The following is a 14,231-nucleotide window of genomic DNA, read 5'->3' on the forward strand; positions in this document are numbered from 1 at the left end:
TCCAAGTAGCCCCATAGATATGATGCCTTCATAGTTGTTATAAAAATTTCCATTTCGTCCCAATTAAATTCAACGAAAAAGTTCTCGAATAATTTTATTCCCTTCAAACCCATATTTGGACGAAAATTCAGTCCTAAAACGGCGTATCATTTGAAATTAGGCTCCAGATGAAAATTCAGAGATGCGGATAATGAAGTGGAACCCTCTTCAATATCATTTACAGTTGGTTAATAAGACAGCATCCAAAATTATTTTCCCGTTTTGTAGCAGCGTAATTAAAACTTTCAATTCCACTGGAAACGGGATCTTATCGTTTGGATCAATTTATATTTATTTTACCTAATTTCGTTATAATATTTCGAGACTACAGTCGTCAACAGTCGGTATGGTAGGTAATTTGTGTAGAAAAAATAGACAAATTCAGGAAAGCCTTTACAAATTATTAACAACAATATTTCTTCAGTCAGTGTATCAGATACTGATACTTCATTTTATTCTTGAGGAATTTTTAAAGCAAATGCACATGATGCCTTAAATGAAACGGCGTCAGAATAGCATGCTGAGTTTTTCAATCCAAGCACTTGACGTGATAGTTGGAGTTGAATTTTTTCTACTTTCCTTTCGACATTCATTTGTATACAAATCGTCAATATGTGATATGTAGCTTGATATCAAAATAACAAAAAGAAAAAAAATTGTAGTCACTATTCAAGGTCATTATGAGTCTCCTTGATAATATTAGGCCAAGACAAGAGATTCTCGGTCTGCTGCAAGAGGGATTTTTCTCTTGGAAAATTGTCTCTTGACAATACAAGAGATCGGGCCATCTTGATCAGGGTAAATCAAATATAATCTTTTCCTTGACCAGAAGGTTCACTCTGTATACAGGGTATTCCATATACGATGTTCTACTAGACGTATCTAGAGAATAAAAAAAAATATGAGAGTTTCAAAGTTTGGTTACCGATGTAAATGGCTGAGATCTATCGTTTGAAAATATTTTCACCATCGCATTGTTGCCACATCTATATGTAACAGCCAACCAATGAGAACAACTTTGATCAACTATGTCCTATACCTATCTCTGACCGTTTATGAGATATGAACTATTTATAAAAAAAATTTGCTCCTACGCAAGCATTAAATTTCCAATAAAATAAAAAATCAAGTGCACAATGGTTTATTAAGAAATAATTTTGAATATTATTAAATCAGGCTGAAAAATTCAATACATATGGTGAATATTTTTCTATTTTCAATAATCTACTCGAATATCAAAACAATTTTAAACATTTATTTTGAATGTCGCAACTGAGTTTCTGTAAGGATAATGATGTATTATGATCTGGCAATATCCTTAGGCAGCTTATTGTATAGTTGATCCCCTATAAAGGAAGGGGCATTTTCGAAAAGGGTTGTTCTATGCTGTGGTATCTGCAAGCGAGTACCGTATCTTGTATTATAATTGTGATTATCACCACTTGTCGGGAGGTTAGAGAGTTGTAATTTAATTGACAATAATGATTTCATGATGTATTTACATGGTACAATGAGGATATTGTTTTCAATAAAGTAGGATTTGCAAGAATACGAAAGCGTTGAAGGGCCACACAAAAATATTTTTTTCGATTTGTATAATTCTGACTTTCATCTCAGAATTCTGAGTTGCAAGTCGGAATTCTGACTTGAATCTCAGAATTCTGACTTGCAAGTCAGAATCCTGACTTGTATCTCAGAATTCCGACTTGCAAGTCAGAATTCTGACTTGTATCTCAGAATTCTGACTTGAATCTCAGAATTCTGACTTGTATCTCAGAATTCTGACTTGTATCTCAGAATTCTGACTTGCAAATCAGAATTCTGACTTGTATCTCAGAATTCTGACTTGCAAATCAGAATTCTGACTTGTATCTCAGAATTCTGACTTGTATCTCAGAATTCTGACTTGCAAATCAGAATTCTGACTTGTATCTCAGAATTCTGACTTGTATCTCAGAATTCTGACTTGCAAGTCAGAATTTAGACTTCCAACTCGGAATTTCATTAGTATGTTGTGTGTACTTATGTGAGGAGCATCATTAGAAATGGACACTGTCGAGGTGAGTATAATTTTCTTTTATTGCACTCAATTTAATATTTAAAGAGTACTACTTCATTATTAAGAAAATATGGACCCATTTACTGATTTTTTTAATATTTGTAGTCGACTAGCTTTATGCCTGTATCGTTGTCCGAGTTGATCTGTTATTCAACAGATAAAACGTCCTACCATCGTGTTTATTGTAGTATTTTGAATCAGTATTTATTACAGTATGTTGTTCTGGGTAGGATGCCAATCATCACTCTCAAAAAAACATTTTGTTCTGTATTTGAGTTTGAAAGTGTAGGTATAAATTAATATTTTTCATTTATACTGTAAACCATTGAATATCTTATTAACAAATGTGCTTTTCGATTATTGAATTCTTAGTGATGCCGACCTAGAAAGCGATATTTTTTGAAAATGAACCAATGAAACTACAATGAAAAATCCTCAAAACATTACGAGGGGGACATGCTGAATAGCCAGTTTAATTTTCATTTACAAGGTGATCAATATAAAAGTTGACTGTATTCAATTTTTATCTAAGCTATCTCCTAATTTGAAAAAACTAATACAACGTTCTTTATGTTTCTCCAACACCTCAGTCAAATCTAAGTCATAATAGTCCTATTTATCGATTTTGTCGGATTGCCAGTGAATATCTTGCTACAGCAGATTTATATTTTGACGCAATCTCGATATTCAAAAAGGATATAAATAATACTTTATACAGTGCGAGTCTCTAACATGGAACAAATTCACTAAATCGAAGGTGTTGTTTCTTTCGGAAATATGCTCGGACACGTCGATTAGTATTTAAAAGTGCCCTTATTTAAATGCAAAAAAAATTATACTGTGTGTCTCAAATATGAGATATAACGTCATCGATTTTTTTTTAAATGACAACCCTTTTTTTAACGACTTCTATAAAAGGGTTCAACAAGTTGCACATGCCTGCCAAATTTCATTTTTTTACTCCTTGTCCTTTGAATTATTTTTAACAAACATTATCTAATTAAAAAAATGAATTCAAAATCAATAGTCTTTCGTTAACAAGTGTTCAAACTGTCCATTTACTAACTGACAATACCCTAAACGTAACTGAAACTCGTTTTGAACATTTCTGATTACTTCGCCGAAAATCAACCTACACTCCTGTAATATTTTAAGCATTTATTGAAGGAAGACTATTGAATTGAATAAATTTTTCGAATTAGATAATGTTTGTTACATATCTTTTAAATGACAAGGAGTAAAAAATTGAAATTTGGCAGGCATGTGCAACTTGTTGAACCTTTTAATAGAAGTCATTAAAAAAAAGAGTTGCCATTTGAAAAAATTATCGATGACGTCATATCTCATATTTGAGACACACTGTATGATTTTTTTTGCAATAAAATAAGGCCACTTTAAAATACTAATCGACGTGTCCGAGCATATGTCCGAAAGAAACAACACCTTTGATTCAGTGAATTTGTTCCATGTTAGAGACTCGCACTGTATATATAATCCAATTTTCTACATTGTAACCTCAAGAAAATAATGCTGGACAAATGAAGTTATATGTATCAATTCTTTGAGATTTTAAACTAGTTATAAATTTATGTATTGTGATCTGTAATTGGACATTGATTATTGATTGTAAATAAAATAAAAAAAATATTTTACGAGAGAATTTTTTTATTTTCTGATTTGTAGATATATTTATACCGAAAAAACACGTTTTCAATTTTGAATTGTATTACCTACTTATATATTTGTGTATAAATATACCTACACTGAGCACCATATGTAACGGATAAATTCATTTTCTACGTTATTAGCCATTTTCAAGGAAAACCCTGAAACATGTCGAATTATGTATTCAAAAAGACACTCGCCGCCATATTGCATTCGATTTGACAGGTCGCTGGATTGGTCTATTCATTATCAATATTCGATTCATTCTAGAAACACATCAATACTGTTTTCAACAAGAGTAACCAAAGCACCTACTATAGTCCGTTCATAATTTGTTGATAGCTCACTGCAAGTTTGACCCTCATTAGGTTAATAATTAGCGGTTGTGTCTCTACAGTCGCATCAATTATATTGTCAAGATCCCACATTTTTTGTTCTTCTTCTATTGCATGTCTTACTGCATCTCGCCAATTTTGTTCTGTAATATGTTGTAAAGACTCATATAACAATTCACGTACAGCTTGTATTTTATATGACGTATTTTTTCTAGCCACATAGCTTTTCATTTGTGCCCAAATGAGTTCAATTAGATTCAATTCGCAGTGGTAGGGTTGAAGTCTAAGGACTGTGATGTTTCGTCTTTCCGCCATTTTGTCAACTACGTATTTCTTGAACTTAGATTTGTGTTGCCGGGCAATTTTTAAAAGTTCTGCTTTAACCATTCCATCTTCGTAAGGCAGGGACTTATTCCGCAGCCAGTCAATGATATCCTGTTTCTTCCACGCAGTCGTTGGAAGTCCTTCAACTAGTCGTGAATGATAAGGTGCATTATCTAATGCTATAATTGAGTTTGGTGGTATATGTTCAATCATCTGCACAAAATACTCTTCGAAAACATCAGCTGTCATCTCCTCGTGATAGTCTTTTGTGCTTTTGGATTCAAATTCCAACAAACCATGCTTAGCAAATCCTTTTTCACTGCCAATGTGAGAAACTATTAATCTACTGCCTTTACCAGAGTGTGGGGAAATACCAGTAGACCAACCTTCCATAAAGGCTTGCCTGGAGCTTGATATATTTTTATCTGTCTAAATTTTTGTGAGAGTATGACCTGCGTTTACCCACGTTTCGTCCTGATAGTAAATTGGCCTTCCTTCAGCCCGAAATTTTCGTATAGATCTTAGATACTTTCTTCTTCAACATATTATCTCTTCCCGGTCAATCAAAAGTGATTTTCGGTCTGATTTCTCCCACCGGAAATTTAATTCTTTTAAAACTTGCCACAATTTGGTTCTTCCGACATGAGGCAAATCCGGGTCGTCTCTAACTTCTTGTAAAATTTTGTTTAAGTTGGGTATTTCTTTTTTGTAAAAAAATTCGTGAATTTTCCTTCGAATACCATTTTTGGCAAATTCATCAATTTCAATAGGTTTTCTCCCCCTCTTTAAGTATTCGTTTGTATTTGGGTTAGCTATACCTTTTTTTTTTCTTTCTGATAGGAACCTATATATTGTTGACTCCCCTACGCCCGTCATGTTGGCACAACTCTTGATTATGTTCTGAACAGTGTTTGTGGGATTCTGAGAAACCAGAGCATCGTGAACGTTCAAAACAATAGTCTTCTCTCTTGGTGAATAGACAGACTTACTGACTGTACGCAACAGTACCGGTGTAAAACTTGATGATGTTGATGATGATGACGAAGCCATCGCAAGCAATCAAACAAAACAAGCAGGAACGAAAGGTACGTATATGTTTGTAGGAATATGAAAAAAAGTTACTCACGCACTGCACAAAATTCGCAAAATAAATATTAGAGACGTTAATTACTGCCGTAGACGCCGAAACACCAACGAGCCGTAAATTAAATGCGATTAAAAAATGTACTAAACCAAAAATTATTTTCGTTCGTAACAACTTCACCCTTTCAAGGCAAGTTTCGAATATAAACTGAAGCTTTATATTTAATGAATAAACACCTCAGGAACCTCCGCCTATGATTTTACGAGTTTTACGACCGATTTATGACTTGGGCCCTCATTTTGTGCTATCGACAAATTATGAACGGACTATAGTATTTTAAAATGAATTTTTAATAACTTCGTGGAAAATGTACATTCAACTTGGTATGAGAAAATAATATCGGCATAGAAATAATATTAAAATAATTGTTTGTCTATCTCTCTCTATACGTTACCTTCGAATTCAAACTATATATTGAAACCTTCCGGTTAGCAGCGCGAGAAAGCGAAATTCAATAAAACTCCATTTCCATATACTCCCACTTCATGTTTTCCGGTAACAATACGCTCTATTATATTTGGTTTCAATATCGGCAGTTTCCGTAAATCTTTTTCATGTCCCTTCATAAAGCATCGATGGATATTCACGACATTAGCATTTTTATGTAGGAAGGATGAGTGGGAATCCAATTTGTTCCCAGTCACGCATCAAATTGTCGTTTTCTAGTTTATGCCCGCGAGATATAGAGCTTTAAAAATATATACTGGGAGTTTTATTTCGTCACATATATCTTCGTAAATAAGATATATACCGAATCAAAATGTTTGTGGATGCTGAGCTTTGCCTCTGGAGGCAGCCACTTATTGGAAACGGAGATACACGTGACTAAACACAGTTTCAATATTCTAGTGTATGAAGTGTTATCTATTTTTAAACAGAAATACAACCAAATCAACACATTCAGGATATTATCAATCATGACGGTATCAATCATCAACATAATTACCATACCCAAGAGAGTTGAGAATTCTAACTACTTATTATTTCTATATCATCATATCGAAATTTGAAAGCTATTTTTACATTTGTCAAGCTGGTTCCCTGAGGCCTAAAACATTTCAAGTTAAAGATTCAGTTTGTTCTGATTTCCTGAAAAAAGGTGAAATAAGAATTGTGGATTACTATAAGACGTTTAGTCTGGTTCACATGTACTCGATTTAGCTCTTTTTGGTGACATTTTTCAGGCCTGTCCAAAAACTACGACCAAGGTGTCATTCGATTCGTATTTTTGCCTAGAAAGTTTAAGGAAGGGTCCGAAATCGCGCCGATAAAAATTACGAAAGTTATAAACAATTAAGTGAAAAAAAATGGGGCTTTAGTTTTTTCTTAATATCTCGGAAAATTTTCAAAATTTTGGAAATTTGAAAAAATATTTGAAAAGATCAATGAATTTGCGTACAAAAAATACCGACTCCCGAAACTGTTTCTCGATTATTTATAATTTTTACAGAGCCCTGAAAATAGAGCCAAAAGCGGGTAGTCTGGCTTCCGCGCGCCTTTCGTCACTCTGACATAAAAACAAAAAAAATCATTTAAACATATTAAATGTGAATATAAAGGAATGAAAAAATTCATGTGATGTTGGGATACATCAATAAACAATAATCCGTAGTCAAAAAATGTTTATCCCAATTTTAACGTTAATCATAAATGTGTTAATTAATAACTTTTTCTGAATTGAAAGTTAATATAAAAATCCCTATAATTATTAAACTAAAACCCTGGCATTTTTTTCCTTTGGTGAAGTTATCCTTAATAGGCAAAAAAATAGATTACCGTTGCCAAAATAAAAAAAATGTTATTTTCTATTTTTTTATTAACAATTGAAAATTATAATTTTATAAAAAATACATTACATGAGTAAACTCATTAAAATTAAATTAACAGAATGACTGATTGCTTCATTTAATTTTCTTAAACTCCATACAAATATGACAATAAGTGAATGTTAATGATCCTACAACTACTAAAAGTGCAAGTAATAAAATCCTTATGATTTATTGTTTCATGACACGGAGTTTATGTTGAAAAGACTCGAAAATTTTGCTTTTTTAATAAATGACGATCAATAATTGAATAAATAATAGGACTACAACTTTAGTAAAAGGCTTAAATTGTTAATAAATTTATAATGAACAAAAAAGACTTGAAGCATATTTATCATAACTGCAGTAGATTGAAAGTTATAATAATTATTAAAGCGAAGGAGCGAATGAAAAAGACAAGTATCAAGGTATCACAATATTAAAAGTTTTATAAAAATAGAATAAATAAAATAAACACATAGTTACTTTTATTATAGAACAAAGTATTAAAAAAAAATTGTTTATAACATTTTTTAAATAAACAATTAAAAAAAGAATTAAAAAAAAGTTTTCTCAAAACCTTAAAGAACAATAGAATTTATGATTTGAAAAAAATGGTTCCTTAATTTAAATATTTAGTTGCAAAAAACGATTTTTAATTAACAAACGCATTTTTTAGCAAATAAGAATTTTTTTAAGAAACCAATTTTTTTTAAATCATGATTTTTTTCAAACAACATAATGCAAAAAAAAAATGTTTCAATTGCTTATAAACAATGTGTTTGTTTATAATAAATTTATTAACAATAACTGAAGTAATTGTTTCGTAAAGAATATTTCTTGTAATCACTCCACTGTAAGTTTCTCAACCGCTTTCCATTACTATCAAATACAATGCGGACCCATAACATAGCCTTGTTGATATTCATGCTCACTGTTTTGATGACTACCTGATTGATTACCTCTCCTATCCCTAAAGTATCTATACTTGCCACCTCAATTCCTTTTGCTTACTTGATATGTAAGACGTTTCTTTCTTCTCTCTTTATTATTCTTCAGAATCTTTTTCACAATTCCCTCCGCAATCTTATCGGTTTTTTACATTGTACACAGAATAGGTAGTCCACACTATGAGATCAAGGTAAATGTTGAGTTTGCCTACTTGATTTAGTTAAACCAAAGTGATAACGATTTGTTATACAATGTTGAAAAAATCAGTTTCAAAAGTATAAATTATATGTTTATTTATTCATGCCAGAGAACTATTCGAGCTTTACATTATTTATAGTTTCATTTGAAAAAACAAGGTTTCCTAATTTTGGTTATTCTTCCTCCTGTATGGAAAAATCGGCACACGGTGAAATAGGAATTCACTATTGTTCACCCAGGCACTGTAGATACACTCTGTAAAGGTTAATTATTTTGTAATTTTCATATTCACTATGACTGAATTGACAGACAACAAAAATATTTGCTTTGGCAACAGTTGCGTTAAGATTTTACAACTAAATTTTATCCAAACTTGAAGTTTCAAGAAGAACAGATTTTGAAACTCCGCACAAACTAGAAGTTTTGAAGGCCTGTGAGATTTCCTGATAATGAACATCAAACTTCCAGCTGCCCGCAGTGAATATTTAATGCGACCAAAATTCATTTTGAGAAATTATTTCCCAGAAACTATATGCTCATCAAGTCGCCATGCAATCTACTTATTTACATAATAAGTCCTGGAACTGATATTTCACTGGAGAGACAAATAAACACTTGAATAAAAATAATATTAGGCTATTTTAGTGCGATATGAAAGGATATAGGGATCGTTAAACAGAATATTCCAGTTATTAAATGGAATAGTGTACAACAGGACCTTTTCAGGGATTTTATGTGAAAATGAAAAAAGAAGATAATTGCACACTGTTCAGTGGATGTATTTCGGCATTTCACGACTCCCCACAAAAAATCTAGAAGCGTCAAATCAGATGATTCAGTGGGCCATTTTAAGGTATGTCAGCTTGCTGGAATGTAACATCAGTTGAAAACTCATTTGGAATTATCAATTATCCAAACTGATGAAGATTGAATCCATTTGGAAAAACGTTTTTGTAAACTTTTTGTGTGAGGTGTGAGAAGTCCCCAGAGAAAAAAGTTCAAAACTGTGAGGTCTCGAGATCTGGGTGGCCATTCTATAAACGGACTACCAGCGCCTATCCATCGGTTTGGAAAATGTTCGTTAAGCCATTGCCTCACAGCTCTGGCATAATGAACTGAACACCCATCTAACTGGACAATTAAATTTGATCGTTCATTGATTGGCAGCTCATGAATAGCATCCCAAAACTCTGTGCTTGAAAATTCTAGAAACCTCTGCGCATTAATGTTTTCCTCAAAAACGAAAGGACCAATAATTCGTTCCTTCAGTATCACACATCAGATGTTGATTTTTTGAGAATACTGGCTTTTACAGTTTATTACCCAGTTAGGATTATCCGCTGCCTAATAGCGACAATTCTGTGATGACACTACTTCATTTGTAGTGAAAGTGGCTTCGTCGGTATATAAAATATTTTTTAGGAAATTTCTATTTTTTAAATATTCCCCTTGGACCCATAAACAATAATTCAGGCGTCTTGATTCGTCGCCTTCTTGAAGTGTGTGTAAAAATTTTGGCTTGAAAGGTTTAATATTCTTCGCCTTGAGACATCTCCGAATAGTTTCTCGTGGAATATTCAAATCTAAAGTGGCATTCTTTATACTGGCATTAGGATTATTTCCGAAAAAACCTTAAATGATTTGATCATTCCTGTCATTCCTGTTTCGTCTTTGTACAGGATTACTTTTTAACATCATTTTTGATACTGCACCAGTTTCATTGAATATTTTATTTATTTTATTTACCGTACCGCAGCTAATACGAGGACGATCTGGATGTCTCTCATTAAATACTCTACAAACCTCTCTAGCACTTCTAACGTCATCTCCCGAAAGGCGTACAATTTCAATTTTCTCTCTTACGCTCAATCTTGCAGCCATGACTCAAAATAATTCGAAGAATTGTGAGGTGAATATTGTTGACAATAGTACACTTAAATCTTCCACAAGTGTCAAACTGTAATATCATTTCCATGGCAACTAAGATTTAAATTGAAATATTAGGTCTTAGTTTTAGTTAATTTGCGTGAAAACTTGAATGTAATTCCGTTATTTTCATAAAAAATATTTACGCTATTTTTTTTTGATCTGGCGGCACTTTATTGTTGAAATCCAAAAAAAAATTCTCATGGCTATATCTGTTGATATAGGGTGTTTTTTGTAACTGTTAGCTGTGTGAGTTTTCGAAATTTTGAGTTGTCATAACTTTGTTAATAATGAATATTTTTTGATGAAATTTTGGTCACATCTGTTTAGAGGCACACTGAATCCAGTGGCGTAGTGATTTTTTCAATAAAAAAATCGCTAATAAAAAATCCCGATTTTCGAGTAAGGAAAAATATCGTAGTATGCCCTGAAATTTTAATAAACATTTCAAATTTTGTCCCAAGGTAGACCTTTCAGTACTTGATATTTCAAAAAAAAATATTAAAATCGGTTTACAACCTCAAATTTTAAGGGGGTGTTTCCATTAAAAATGGGTCACACTGTACATATATGTGAAACATCTCTGGCCCAATACTTTATGGTTTTGTTCATTTTGACATATTCGTTAAATTTTGTTCTTGTGTCATAGTTATCATCAATATCATCACGGAATAATTCTATAGTAGTGTAAGTAAAAGGTTTGAAAAACATTAATTTCAATATTTTCTTATGAAGTAGGTCCAGTATTCTCAAGTTTGATGGAAAAATAGCACCCCAACTGAGAATAGAATATTGAATTCCATACATCCATGCACATTGAATACACACACACAAACATTGGTAATGAATGAACAGTACTATCAAAATACTAGCATCAATTTATTACTAAGATGTGTGACCTTTGGTAAAATTCACTCAAACGGAAGTATGGTCGCAACAAACTCTGCGGAACATTGTAGAATGACCTCACAACAAACATCTGAGTCTAGCATCGTAGAAAGCCGTTCTCTTGATATTAGGACCAAGAGTCAAGATCATCATTCTAGAATCCGAGAACAGGTCGTTGAAAAATAGTAGAATAAGGTAATAGTTTCATTTCTCGAATACCGAAAAATATAATTACCCTTTGTTAAAACGATTTCTATACATGTTCACGAAGCTTTCTTCACATTTTACTCCATCCATCCTAAAGACAATAATTGTTACAGATCTAAAAATATACGCTTTTTAAAGAAGGTATTTGACAACATCCCCTATTCTATAAAAAGCAAGTAAAACCATTCGGATATGAAGAGATTGAACATCCTTCGAAAGCTGCTCTAATTCTAAATTAAATAAGAGGAATCCTTACTCCCGTTCGCCTCCATTCAGGTTATATATCCATTTGGATTATGGAATGAAGTATTTCCATTTTCAGAAGAATGGAACTGAAGATGGGAAATATACAGTTTACAGATTTCATACCAGGTGTTTCAGAATTTGTACTATATGTCTAAAAAATAGTTGCTTTTACTGTTGATGACATGGAAAAAAATACTAATGTATTTTAACATAAACGACTAATAACATTAACTTTATACATTGTGGAAAAAGCTAGCCAAAAAACTTTAGATAAATGTCCAATACAGATGCTCAAATATATAATCTTTCAGTATTTGAAAAAGTATCATTAAGTAAAATATCAATATGATAAGGCTCTGGATTACAAAATGAGCTGATTATGGGTTGTTTGACATTAATGTTTTATCAATTTTCGTTGCAGGGAGTACTCGTTAGGTAATAACATTATCCTGAGGTGGATCAAAGGGCACGATAGGAGTAAAGGTAATTGCATTGCCGACTCTTTAGCCAAGGAAGCGGCTGGACTAAGAATTTTAGGACCCAGTGGCACCCACGGCCTGATGACTTCGACAAATGCGGAACTAGCCAAACGTTACACCCATGCTCAATCCTTAAAGAAATGAGATGGATCACCCTGGGCGACCCTTGGAAGCTGGCGCCGAAGAAATATCTGACGATGACCAGGAAAAATCTACGTTTAACAGTAGGATTTCTGACTGGCCACTGTCAACTAAGAAAACACCTCCATAATATGGGGCTAGTAGACACACCTCTATGCAGAATGCGTGAACACGAAGATGTTATCGTCAATAAGAGAGTGTGTGTTCAAAAATCTAAATCAATTTTTCCGTTAACCAGCTGTCACACCTCTACGAGCGACAACACTCTGAAGTCGAAACTTGTGCGAGATAAGGATTAACGAGGTCTCACCTTTTAAAGTGTGATTCCTAACACGTTGTGTCCGGCGAGTCTTGGCCTACACCTGCCGATATAAAGAATATAGATACAGATAGATGGTTACAAAATTTCATGCATGAATAAAGAGAAACAATTATAACTGGCTGACCTAGCAAACGTCCTGAAATATAAATTATTTCCAAAGGGTATCAAATATGATACCAAATAAAAAAAATAAAAAAAAATTCTGGGAAGGAACACCCTAATCATCTAGCGGTATGAAATATACTTTACGACCTAATCTCTAAAATTTTCATAACAATCGGTATAACTGTTTCAAAAGAGTGGGACGACAAACACCGTGACACGAGTTTATTATATATTAGATGAGATTAAAAATAATGTTGATTCCTAAAATCAAATTTCATGCATTCATTTATATAAAGCTCTGACATAGTGAGAAGTTTCATATTAGAGAAATGACATCTACATTTATCCAGGAATCTCAAATTTGTCACGATCTTCGTAGCATATTTTTGAATTTTGAAAATTGACAAAACCGCTAATTTCACCCATGGGTGTAAACGTTCGAAAAGTAAAATATTTCAGCAAATTTAAGTATTTGTGCTTCTGCAAAAATCCTTAAACGTTCGACTTGGTTTCTCACAAAGAGAATCAATGAGTAGACAACATTTTAAACTTATCGATAAATATTCCAGGATATCTCATGTCTTCGAAGAAAGAGATGTTTTTGTTTAGAAAAAAGAAGTTTTGGTTTTCCATGGGTTCAGAACAAGTCTGGAGTTGATGAACCAGTTTTCTTCTTCTTTCACAGATAATATAACAATGTTCTGCATTTCAGAATATACGTCAACTGTTCAAAAAATTAGGTGAATGTTCTAGTTTCGTGGTCTACGTATATTCGATTAATTATTTTTTTACTTTTATGTTGGTACTTTCGTCCCAAACATAAGTTCAAAGTTTCAGCTGTTAAGCATATTCAGTTTGTTGTTGAGAGACATAAAAGTTAGAAATGTTTTTCATAAGTAGAACTTGTATGATTGTATGAAATTTTGTGTAAAAAATGGAATTGACTGCTCAAAAACACTTGAAATGTTGACAGTGGCATATCTAGATTATACTCTGAGTCAAAAAAATATGGTACAACCTTTCACAGAAGGTCGAGAAGATGTAAATGATACTCGGCCTGGAAACCTCACCAACCGATGAAAATGTTGAGGAAGTGAAGAAAATTGTTATGAAGAATCGTCGAACTACTATTAGAGAAATTGCTTAGGATGTCGGCATATCGGTTGACTCAGGACATGCATTTTTTCGGAAATTTTGGTCATGAAGCGTGTGACAACGAAGTTCCTTCCAAAATGACGTCAACGGCGATCCAAATTTGCTTAAAAGGGTCATAACAGATGACTCATTATGGGTATATAGTTTGACATTGAAACCAAAGTCCCATCGTCCCAATGGGAGAGCCCATGAGTACCAAGACCAAAAAATGCACAAATGCACCACAGTTCTTGCCACATAGT

The 14,231-nt window shown here is 32.8% G+C and overlaps 1 protein-coding gene across 1 annotated transcript in view; it reads left to right on the top strand.

Annotated features, from left to right (window-relative positions):
- Positions 1-14,231, top strand: part of nAChRa5 (nicotinic acetylcholine receptor alpha 5 subunit) — a 108,243-nt gene that overhangs the window by 73,440 nt on the left and 20,572 nt on the right. The window lies entirely within an intron of this gene.

Source organism: Leptinotarsa decemlineata, unplaced genomic scaffold, assembly GCF_025532065.1.
Source record: "Leptinotarsa decemlineata unplaced genomic scaffold, Ldec_3_MD MMD2_tig00026314_RagTag_RagTag, whole genome shotgun sequence".
Lineage (NCBI taxonomy): Eukaryota > Metazoa > Arthropoda > Insecta > Coleoptera > Chrysomelidae > Leptinotarsa > Leptinotarsa decemlineata.